This window comes from Hoplias malabaricus, unplaced genomic scaffold (assembly GCF_029633855.1).
Source record: "Hoplias malabaricus isolate fHopMal1 unplaced genomic scaffold, fHopMal1.hap1 scaffold_26, whole genome shotgun sequence".
Taxonomy (NCBI): Eukaryota; Metazoa; Chordata; class Actinopteri; order Characiformes; family Erythrinidae; genus Hoplias; species Hoplias malabaricus.
The window spans coordinates 638,150-650,649 of NW_027101191.1; positions in this window are offsets into that span (position 1 = coordinate 638,150).

Below are 12,500 nucleotides of genomic sequence, written 5' to 3' on the forward strand. Positions count from 1 at the left end.
TATTCAGGCGAGAAGGTGGCCCGCTTTGAACACTCTAATTTTTTCAAAGTAAACGCTCCGGACCCCGACCGGACACCCAGCCAAGGGCATCCGGGGGGCACCGGGAGGCAGGGTCTGGGACAGGCGGTGGCTCGCCTCGCGGCGGACCGCCAGCCCACTCCCGAGATCCAACTACGAGCTTTTTAACTGCAGCAACTTTAATATACGCTATTGGAGCTGGAATTACCGCGGCTGCTGGCACCAGACTTGCCCTCCAATGGGTCCTCACCCATGGGTTTAGGATACGCTCATTCCGATTACAGGGCCTCGAAAGAGACCTGTATCGTTATTTTTCGTCACTACCTCCCCGTGTCGGGAATGGGTAATTTGCGCGCCTGCTGCCTTCCTTGGATGTGGTAGCCGTTTCTCAGGCTCCCTCTCCGGAATCGAACCCTGATTCCCCGTTACCCGTGGTCACCATGGTAGGCGCCTATAGTACCATCGAAAGTTGATAGGGCAGACATTCGAATGAGACGTCGCCGCCGCAGAGGGCGCGCGATCGGCCCGAGGTTATCTAGAGTCACCAAAGCGGCCGGGGGGCCCGAGCCCCCCGGATGGGTTTTGGGTCTGATAAATGCACGCATCCCCCGAGAGGTCAGCGCTCGTTTGCATGTATTAGCTCTGGAATTACCACAGTTATCCGAGTAACGTGTGGAGCGATCAAAGGAACCATAACTGATTTAATGAGCCATTCGCAGTTTCACTGTACCGACCGTGTGCACTTAGACCTGCATGGCTTAATCTTTGAGACAAGCATATGTTACTGGCAGGATCAACCAGGTAGCTGCACCGTGGGAAAAGGGGGTGAAACGTCACTCCCCGCCACGTGGGTCGGCCCTACCGAGACCCTTTTCGGGGCCCCGGGTCGGGCGCGGCCGCTCTCGGTGCGTTTGTTCGGAGCAGCACTCCTTTCGGATCTGCTGTCCCGACAGAGGAGAACCAGGAAATGTCGATTCGTGGGGCACGCTGGCAAACAGGAGTGGGGCCACGAGTTCAGATGCAGAGCCCCGGACATCGCTGTGCCTGCGGCCGCCGTTTTCGGACTGTCTCAGCGTAGGGGACTGGCCGCCTAAGTCTCCCAAAGATAGGTACGGGAAGGGTAAACAAAACCCATCCCTGGAAGCTGACCCGCAGCATGGGGTAGGATCCCTCTGCTTCTTTTTATGAAGCCTGGCAGGTGCCTACCCAAGGCGGGTCTGGTTTTCCGGTAGAGCAGCATCTCCACGTCGGTTGTCATCGTTCAGACACCTTCATTTCGTACTGCCCTCTGAAATCCTGACGGCCCCGCACTGGAAACGCCCATGCCCACGTTGTGCTCGGCCCGCCCGAAATAACCTCCTATGCAGAAGGGGTGCGACATGCCTGGGATCCTCTCTGACGTTGACGAGGGTCCAAGATTTCTTAACATGACATTCCTTAGCATAGAAGCGCTTGTACAAGTGTCCTTGTACCGCCCACTGGAGTTCCTGGCAATACGAAGAGGACGGAGATAAAAGGGAGATGACGAGGCACCAATAAGGGAATGTTTGGGTTGATGGAACGAGACATGATCTAATAATGGTGTACGTGACTGGGGTCCTATATATGGCTTGGATTTGTTCAATAAATTCAAGAGATAAGAGAGAATCTTTGACTGTCTGTCTTATTCCTCTCTTCTCCTCAAAGAATTCTTTGAGCGTCGATCTTTCTTCCTGGTGATACTTAATCATTAATTTTAAGTTTGCCATAATAATTAACATTCCCTAATCAGAAGCCCTGGATGAACAGAGAGGTTCGCACTCTGCTCAAAGCCAGAGATGCTGCCTTCAGATCAGGATGCAGGGAAGCATACAGCTTGGTCAGAGCTAACCTGAGGAGAGGAATAGCTATAGCCAAGCACTGCTACAAACGCCGGTCCTGATTCACAAAAAAAACAAAAGCAGATGCACATAAATGGAAAAACCTAATGCGTATAAAAGAAGGGCAAAAAACAAGACTGGTGGTCTGAGATTTCTTACCATGGCATCCCTCAGCATAGAAGCGCTCAGGGTACGAGCGTCCTTTGTACCGCCCACTGGAGTTCCTGGCAATATGAAGAGACTAATAGCTATAGCCAAGCACTGCTACAAACGCCGGATTGAGGAGCACTTTACCTCCTCTGACCCTCGGCGTATGTGGCAGGGAATACACGCCCTGACTGACTATAAACCAACTAGCTTTGTTCCATTTACCAACAGTGCTTCACTCCCTGATAAGCTGAACAACTTTTACGCTCGTTTCGACCAGATGATAATGATATCTTCAATAAACGATCCTCCACCGATGACAACCCACTTGTACTTTCCACTTCGGACGTCAGTCGCATGCTGAGTAGAGTGAATGCACGGAAGGCAGCTGGCCCTGATGGTGTACCTGGCCGTGTGCTGAGTGCTTGTGCTGTGGAACTTGCGGGTGTCTTCGCTCTCAACAGAACTACACACTGCATAACCCACCTCAATAATTTCCAAGTGCTTTAAAAGACTAGTTCTTTCTCACTTGAAATCCTGCCTGCCTGCTACGCTGGACCCACACCAGTTTGCTTATCGTTGCAACAGATCCACCGAGGACGCTATCTCAACAGCACTACACACTGCACTAACCCACCTCGCTTGGAAGCATAAGGAAGCATAAAGTAATCTAAATCTCCCTGGTAGGCGGCTGCGTTGACCTTGGACCTCAGAAAATAAAGTGGACCCACACCAGCAGATGACATGGGACACCAAACCGCCACTGACTGTGGAAACTTTACAGGGTAGCTCGAACAATGTGGATTCCGTGCCTCTCCTCTCTTCCTCCAGATTCTGGGACCTTGATTTCTATAGGAAATGGTCCTTGGTCTTCCAGGACCAAGATGGCATCGCGATCACACTGCGAGGCTCAGCGTCTTACCGGTTTTAGTGATGTTATACTTCTGTACTTAGCTATCTCCAGTTTTCTTGCGCAAATAACTCTTGCGAACTACAGTTACGACAGACAGACACTTTTGGAAATTAACATTCACTGCACAAACACCGGATTCAGCATCGGTTGGACTTTAACCAGCTTCAAAACAACACCCCTCCCCCATCTTGGACTTTCCGATCATCTTTCTTTGTTCCTGCTTCCCAAATACACTCCAGTCATGCAGAGGATTAAGCCTTCAACCAGAACTGTAAAGTTCTGGATGGATGGGGCTGACTCCTTCCTTCAGCAACAGTTCCAGCACACCGACTGGAGTGAGTATGCTGCCCGAGCCTGCACAGGCTCACACATCCACTTGGACACCTACACTAACTCTGTCCTGAAATGCATCAACAAGCGCTCAGGGTACAAGCGTCCTCTGTACCGCCCACTGGAGTCCCTGGCAATATGAAGAGACTAATAGCCATAGCCAAGCACTGCTACAAACGACGGATTGAGGAGCACTTTACCTCCTCTGACCCTCGGCGTATGTGGCAGGGAATACACACCCTGACTGACTATAAACCAACTAGCTTTGTTCCATCTACCAACAGTGCTTCACTCCCTGATGAGCTGAACAACTTCTACGCTCGTTTCGACCAGATGATATTGATATCTTCAATAAACGATCCTCCACCGACGACAACCCACTTGTACTTTCCAATTCGGACGTCAGTCACATGCTGAGCAGAGTGAATGCACAGAAGGCAGCTTGCCCTGATGGTGTACCTGGCCGTGTGCTAAGAGCTTGTGCTGTGGAACTTGCGGGTGTCTTCGCTCACATCTTTAATGTTTCGCTTGCCCAGGCAGCTGTACCATCTATCTTTAAGTCAGCCATTATTGTGCCTGTGCCTAAGCATTCTACTGCTTCAGACTTTAATGACTTTCGACCTGTAGCACTCACCCCAATAATTTCCAAGTGCTTTAAAAGACTAGTTCTTTCTCACTTGAAATCCTGCCTGCCTGCTACGCTGGACCCACACCAGTTTGCTTATCGTTGCAACAGATCCACCGAGGACGCTATCTCAACAGCACTACACACTGCACTAACCCACCTCGCTTGGAAGCATAAAGTAATCTAAATCTCCCTGGTAGGCGGCTGCGTTGACCTTGGACCTCAGAAAATACAGTGGACCCACACCAGCAGATGACATGGGACCCCAAACCGCCACTGACTGTGGAAACTTTACAGGGTACCTCGAGCAATGTGGATTCCGTGCCTCTCCTCTCTTCCTCCAGATTCTGGGACCTTGATTTCTATAGGAAATGGTCCTTGGTCTCCCAGGACCAAGATGGCATCGCGATCACACTGCGAGGCTCAGCGTCTTACCAGTTTTAGTGATGTTATACTTCTGTACTTAGCTATCTCCAGTTTTCTTGCGCAAATAACTCTTGCGAACTACAGCTACAAGAGACAGACTCTTTTGGAAATTAACATTCACTGCACAAACACCGGATTCACGCAATCTTTGACTGTCTGTCTTATTCCTCTCTTCTCCTCAAAGAATTCTTTGAGCGTCAATCTTCCTTCCTGGTGATACTTAATCATTAATTTTAAGTTTGCCATAATAATTAACATTCCCTAATCAGAAGCCCTGGATGAACAGAGAGGTTCGCACTCTGCTCAAAGCCAGAGATGCTGCCTTCAGATCAGGACGCCGGGAAGCATACAGCTTGGTCAGAGCTAACCTGAGGAGAGGAATAGCTATAGCCAAGCACTGCTACAAACGCCGGTCCTGATTCACAAAAAAAACAAAAGCAGATGCACATAAATGGAAAAACCTAATGCGTACAAAAGAAGGGCAAAAAACAAGACTGGTGGTCTGAGATTTCTTACCATGGCATCCCTCAGCATAGAAGCGCTCAGGGTACGAGCGTCCTTTGTACCGCCCACTGGATTTCCTGGCAATATGAAGAGACTAATAGCTATATCCAAGCACTGCTACAAACGCCGGATTGAGGAGCACTTTACCTCCTCTGACCCTCGGCGTATGTGGTAGGGAATACACACCCTGACTGACTATAAACCAACTAGCTTTGTTCCATGTACCAACAGTGCTTCACTCCCTGATGAGCTGAACAACTTTTACACTCGTTTCGACCAGATGATATTGATATCTTCAATAAACGATCCTCCACCGACGACAACCCACTTGTACTTTCCACTTCGGACGTCAGTCGCATGCTGAGCAGAGTGAATGCACGGAAGGCAGCTGGCCCTGATGGTGTACCTGGCCGTGTGCTAAGAGCTTGTGCTGTGGAACTTGCGGGTGTCTTCGCTCTCAACAGCACTACACACTGCACTAACCCACCCCGCTTGGAAGCATAAGGAAGCATAAAGTAATCTAAATCTCCCTGGTAGGCGGCTGCGTTGACCTTGGACCTCAGAAAATACAGTGGACCCACACCAGCAGATGACATGGTACCCCAAACCGCCACTTACTGTGGAAACTTTACAGGGTACCTCGAGCAATGTGGATTCCGTGCCTCTCCTCTCTTCCTCCAGATTCTGGGACCTTGATATCCATAGGAAATGGTCCTTGGTCTCCCAGGACCAAGATGGCGTCACGATCACACTGCGAGGCTCAGCGTCTTACCGGTTTTAGTGATGTTATACTTCTGTACTTAGCTATCTCCAGTTTTCTTGCGCAAATAACTCTTGCGAACTACAGTTACGACAGACAGACACTTTTGGAAATTAACATTCACTGCACAAACACCGGATTCAGCATTGGTTCGACTTTAACCAGCTTCAAAACAACACCCCACCCCCATCTTGGACTTTCCAATCATCTTTCTTTGTTCCTGCTTCCCAAATACACTCCAGTCATGCAGAGGATTAAGCCTTCAACCAGAACTGTAAAGTTCTGGATGGATGGGGCTGACTCCTTCCTTCAGCAACAGTTCCAGCACACCGACTGGAGTGAGTATGCTGCCCGAGCCTCCACAGGCTCACACATCCACTTGGACACCTACACTAACTCTGTCCTGAAACACATCAACAACTGTGTGGACTGACTTTGACTGTCTGTCTTATTCCTCTCTTCTCCTCAAAGAATTCTTTGAGCATCGATCTTTCTTCCTGGTGATACTTAATCATTAAATTTAAGTTTGCCATAACAATTAACATTCCCTATTCAAATGCCCTGGATAAACAGAGAGGTTCGCACATTGCTCAAAGCCAGAGATGCTGCCTTCAGATCAGGACGCCGGGAAGCATACAGCTTGGCCAGAGCTAACCTGAGGAGAGGAATAGCTATAGCCAAGCACTGCTACAAACGCCGGTCCTGATTTACAGAAAAAAGAAAAGCAGATGCACATAAATGGAGAAACCTAATGCATACAAAAGAAGGGCAAAAAACAAGACTGGTGGTCCGAGATTTCTTGGCATGGCATCCCTCAGCATAGAAGCGCTCAGGGTACAAGCGTCCTTTGTACCGCCCACTGGAGTTCCTGGCAATATGAAGAGACTAACAGCTATAGCCAAGCACTGCTACAAACTCTGGATTGAGGAGCACTTTACCTCCTCTGACCCTCGGCGTATGTGGCAGGGAATACACACCCTGACTGACACTGACACACCCATCTCAGTTACCTCCATCGTGTATATTTGTAATATTGTACTATAGTGAGAAAGGTTTATTCTATTTTATTTCACTCAGCATGTAGCCAGATAGGCTATTTACTTTGGTGCAGTTTATTATATAAAGTTTATGCACTTTATTAACAAGTTTTCCAGTGTCTGCAGTCATCTTTCTCTAAAACTCACACAAAGACATTATTTGAACTATAATTCCAAAACACCTCAAGTCTGCCTCCTTTGTACTAATTTTGGATTGTTTTCTCACTGATGATTTGTCAAAATAGCTAAAGTTCAGATTTTAAGTAAATTTGCCTTTTGAAAAACTGCCTCCTTTGTACTAATGTAGGATTGTTTTCACAGTGCAAAAAGTGGCATATTGATTAGTCAAAATAGCTCTGATATGTTGTAACCTTAAAAAACATTTTTTCTTGTTTTAAGTCAAAATATCTCACCCCATTGGCAAAGTGTTTTTCTTGACAAGTAAATATGACTCAAATTAAACTTAAATACTATTTTTGAGCAATTTTTACTTAACTGATTTTTTTATTTATATTTCTCAAGGTTTTTGTAGGTTTCACATCAAATAATACTGCATTAGATCAACAAATATAAACTAAAAAGCTTAAATAATTCTTTATTGTGTGTATTCTAAATAAACAAGTATTATTTCATTATATTTTTGAAAGATTATAATAATAATTATCAGCAGCTGAGAAAACTGCCAAAGTACCAAAATATTTTTTATTTGTTGAGACTGTTGCCCTAAACTAAACTCCTGAAAGTCTGTGCCTGCTGTGACTCTCAGAGCTTTGTCAGTCAACACAGTTCACACTATCACCCATCCCCCCGTTTTAGCACCTAGTAGTGGCTTAATGTACATAACAAAAGGTGGCCTAATGGGTTGCAAATTACCCCAGCACTGCCATTTGGCAGCCTCTGGTAGAAAAAGGGGGTATATGAAAATCCTGATAGTTCTAGTGTTGACATTCTGACTGGTGTTCGCTCAGAAGCTTTTAAATTTTTCGCTTCCACCTTAAGTAATGCAGCAGTAACATTAGCTAACTTGAAAATTTGAAAGTAAGGCGTTCGGACAAGAGTTTCAGAAGGACAGGCTGGCTCACTGTGGTTACGTGTTTGTCGGTTTACTGGCATTATAAATATATCAAAGATAGTTGGAAACTTTGTGAAAGGACGTTTGTGTTGCCTTATCAAAGTAGCCAACACTTTAAAAATGTTAATGTCTATGGATGTTGGGCATGTTAAAAGTATTAAAAACATTACAAAACACTTCAACGAATGATAAATATATACGCCATCCCAATCCCAATATATTTGCCTGTAATGGAATATATTGGAATCGGGACGTTCCGGGAGCCACCTGGTGGATTGATGCAAAAGTGCGGGTAAAAGGCCCAAACTTTGAGGATTTTTAGCTCTCACCACGTGTGCCCAGGACCCGACCCCGGGCTCTGCAAAGTAAATCGTCTAGGGGGCGCCGCGCGCTAGGCCGATAAGGTCCACCAAGCGGCGTATCATATATGTGGATTGGGATGGTGTGGTACTACGAAGAGGTAAGCAACTGCTATTTTGTCCACTAAATGGCTTTTCGGAACTAAGACCCCACCACCACCTGTTAGGTCTAAATGGAATTGTGGACCCATTTGTGGCCACATACTTATATATGTTAAGATAGGATAAATCTCCTTCAAAATTATATTGAACAAAAAAATCTGAATTAAAAAAGGGCTTTTTTCAGCAGTAAATTCAGTGGTGGTTGAAGTGAGGGGTATATATATATATATGTTTGTGTGCGCTTTTAAACGTATTTATGTTTATATAAATATTATGTTTGTATAATGTTTATACAAAATCTCATAAACATTGTTCAGAACATTAAACACTGGAATTGTTTCCGTTATTTGGTAAGTTAAGGCTTTATGTTGTTTCAGCAATAACGCCATACACCAGTTGGTGGCAGTAAAGCATCATGATTCACGAAATACACAAACTTAACGTGTTAACACGTTCATAACGCGTCAATACCTTAACGTGTTAACACGAAATTATACGCTACGTGTCAACACGGAGAATCCAACACGTTTAGAGCATAATTTAAAACAAATGAAAAAAAAACAGAGGAATTCAAGTTTATAAAGTGTATTGGACTAAAAACAATAAGCTTGTAGCCTACTTAGTGTATACTCAAATACCTATATGCAAAATTGAGCCATGCTTTGGTACTGCGTTCTTATAATGTTTTTTGTGAATTGACTACACTCGGCTCAGAGTCACAGTCAGAAAACAGCGTTGGCCCACAGCAGGCTCAGTGTCACTTTTCTGAGTGTTCTTCGTCAGTAGTCATGGGAGTCCAGGTGTATGGAATGTCGTTGGTCTCTAAGCGTATTGGATTTGACCATGTTTTTTATGAGATTTTGTATTAACATTATACATATATAAATACGTTTAAAAGCACACACACACACACACACATATATATATATATATAAACCCCTCACTTCAACCACCACTGAACTGCTGAAAAAGCCCTTTTTTAATTCAGAATTTTTTGTTCAATTTCATTTTGAAGGAGATTTATCCTCTCTTAATTTATATATAGAAGTAGATACACATAATTAAATAAAACATGAGTAACTTAATGTATCGTTAAACATACAATACGTTTACAGAAAGAGGAGGATCTGGAAAGTTAATTTCACCATGGGTTTGTATTGACACTGTATTGTTTAGCAGTATGCTATTAAAAGAATGCACATAATTTATCAATGTCAAATCTCAGTATGTGTCACACACATAGTGTGAGAGAATAGTGATGTTTGTTTGATATACAATTATGAAAAGCTTTAGAGCATGTTATGAATGAAGTTATATAATAATATGCATGTTTACAAATTTTAAGGTACTAAACACCAGAGGTTTTTTATTGTGAAAAATTAACTTCCAGTTGCTATGGGGATCAGCTTACTAATATTGCTGTCTTCACACTGCTCACGTAGGGCTCAACGTAGCCATAGGTCAGTGCTTCGCTCACTATGTTATGAATAATTCAGATGAAACGTAGGGACTACGTTCACAAAGGATTTATGTTTCGTGTCAGCTACAGTGTGTGATGTAAATCCTATCATGAATATGTAAGGATTAGTTAAATGCTGTTTTAACTACAGTAACTGAAAAATATCACTGGTGAACAAGACAAAATACATATTCAATTATAACTGATATCACAACAAAAATATAGAATTAGAAACAGTACATAAAAACCCAAACAAAGTGTAGTGTAGCGAAACTGGTGGACTCTCTCTTTGTCTGTGTGTAGATGGATATAATCTCGGTGTGGGGACTAAAACTTGTTTACAGACTCACATTTTTAGTTATACAAATACACGCATTTTTGTGTGTGTACGATTGTTTACATGTGTAAGGAAGAGACGTTATAAAAAATAACTAAATACTCTATAAAGGACTTAAATCCAGGATAATAAGTCTGAATTAATGAAGACACGGCCCCTGTGCATAACTCGTGCGGGAGTTTAAATATCATTTGATTAGAATACAACACTTTTCATGTGTTTAATGAATATATTTTTTGTTAAATATTGGTTTTAATCATAACATAAATGTGTCGCTTTGTCAGTTAGCAAAGTTACATCAGCCAGTAATGTTAAGCTACAGCCCGGTCTCACACCTACTCGTGATATAGTAATCTGCAATTCGTGACATATCGCATATTTTCAGCATGAATTGCAGTCTCCTATATATGTGACTATATCACAAGTAGGTGTGAGACCAGGTTGTAAGCTATCACTACCTCGGGATGTAAAGGTCTTCCATGTGTCTTAGCAAATTACAAATAATTAAAATAAATGTTTTACAGTTACTGAAAGACATCTACGAAGAAATGTACTGCTTAAATATAATATATAACACTTGTGTCAAATATATTGCAATTGGGATGGTTAAAGTAAAGACTTATACATTTTGGGAAAACATTTTATATAGTTAAAAAAAATACATGTTTCCATACAGCCCAAGTCCCTCTGATCCTTTTTCTGTAATTAGAAGTGTAAAATTCTACTGTCAAAAACCCATATATTTTTTTGACTGGAATATATTGGAAGTTGGATTATCAGATCTTGGCTTAGGAGTGAAATATCTTCAAAGTAAGACCAGTTTCGTCTAAGTCTGAGTGTCATCAACTCAGGGTGTGAGTTTGGAGATGATTGGAGGACATAAATTTTTTCACTTAAAAACAACTCATAGGGGGACCCCTTTTAGTTTTTTTGAGTGAAAATATTTATTCTCTCCAATCTTCTCCAAACTCACACGCTGAGTAAGATAGACCCAGACAAAGATAGACCCGTTTGTAAAAACCTCTTATGTTGTTCTGAAGCTGAGATCTGATAATCCTACTTCCAATATATTCAAGTCAAAAAAAATATATGGATTTTGGACAGTAGAATTTTACAACTCCAAAGACAGATATGAGATCAGGGAGTCATGGGATATATGGCTAAATGTATTTTTAGACATTACAATTATGTTTTCCTAAAACGTGCTCTGATGACAATATGTAGTGATGGGACACCATCCCACTTTGAACATATTTGACACAATATATATGGTAATTGAACAAGCATCCCACTTACAATATATTTGAAGCCATAAGGATGTATGGTAATTGGACAACCATCTCATTTCCAATATATTTGACACCATCAGGATATAGGGGAATTGGACAACTATCCCACTTCCAATATATTTGACACCATCAGGATGTATGGGAATTGGACAACCATCCCACTTCCAATATATTTGACACCATCAGAATATATTGCAATTGGACAACCATCCCACTTCCAATATATTAGACACCATCAGGATAACCATCCCACTTCCAATATATTTGACACCATCAGAATATATTGCAATTGGACAACCATCCCACTTCCAATATATTAGACACCATCAGGACAACCATCCCACTTCCAATATATTTGACACCATCAGAATATATTGCAATTGGACAACCATCCCTCTTCCAATATATTTGACACCATCAGAATATATTGCAATTGGACAACCATCCCACTTCCAATATATTAGACACCATCAGGACAACCATCCCACTTCCAATATATTTGACACCATCAGAATATATTGCAATTGGACAACCATCCCTCTTCCAATATATTTGACACCATCAGGATGTATGGGAATTGGACAACCATCCCACTTCCAATATATTTGACACCATCAGAATATATTGCAATTGGACAACCATCCCACTTCCAATATATTAGACACCATCAGGACAACCATCCCACTTCCAATATATTTGACACCATCAGAATATATTGCAATTGGACAACCATCCCTCTTCCAATATATTTGACACCATCAGAATATATTGCAATTGGACAACCATCCCACTTCCAATATATTAGACACCATCAGGACAACCATCCCACTTCCAATATATTTGACACCATCAGAATATATTGCCATTGGACAACCATCCCTCTTCCAATGTATTTGACACCATCAGAATATATTACAATTGGACAACCATCCCACTTCCAATATATTTGACAGCAATTGGACAACCATCCCACTTCCAATATATTCGGAGGCCGGAAATACCCCATCCCAAACCCAATATAATATACATGTGTTGGGACATTCCATGTGCCACCTGGTGGACTGATGAAAAATTGCGGATAAAAGGCCCAAACTTTGATTATTCATATCTCTTTCCACGTGAGGAGTAGAGACTCAGCGAGGGCGCGGAACTTCGTGGCGTGTTCCCCTGAGCGCACTGGACCCGCTCTCGGGCTCGGCAAAAATCATTTAACGGGCGCCGCGCGCTAGCGCTCTGGTCCCGTCCGATGGCAATATACCATAT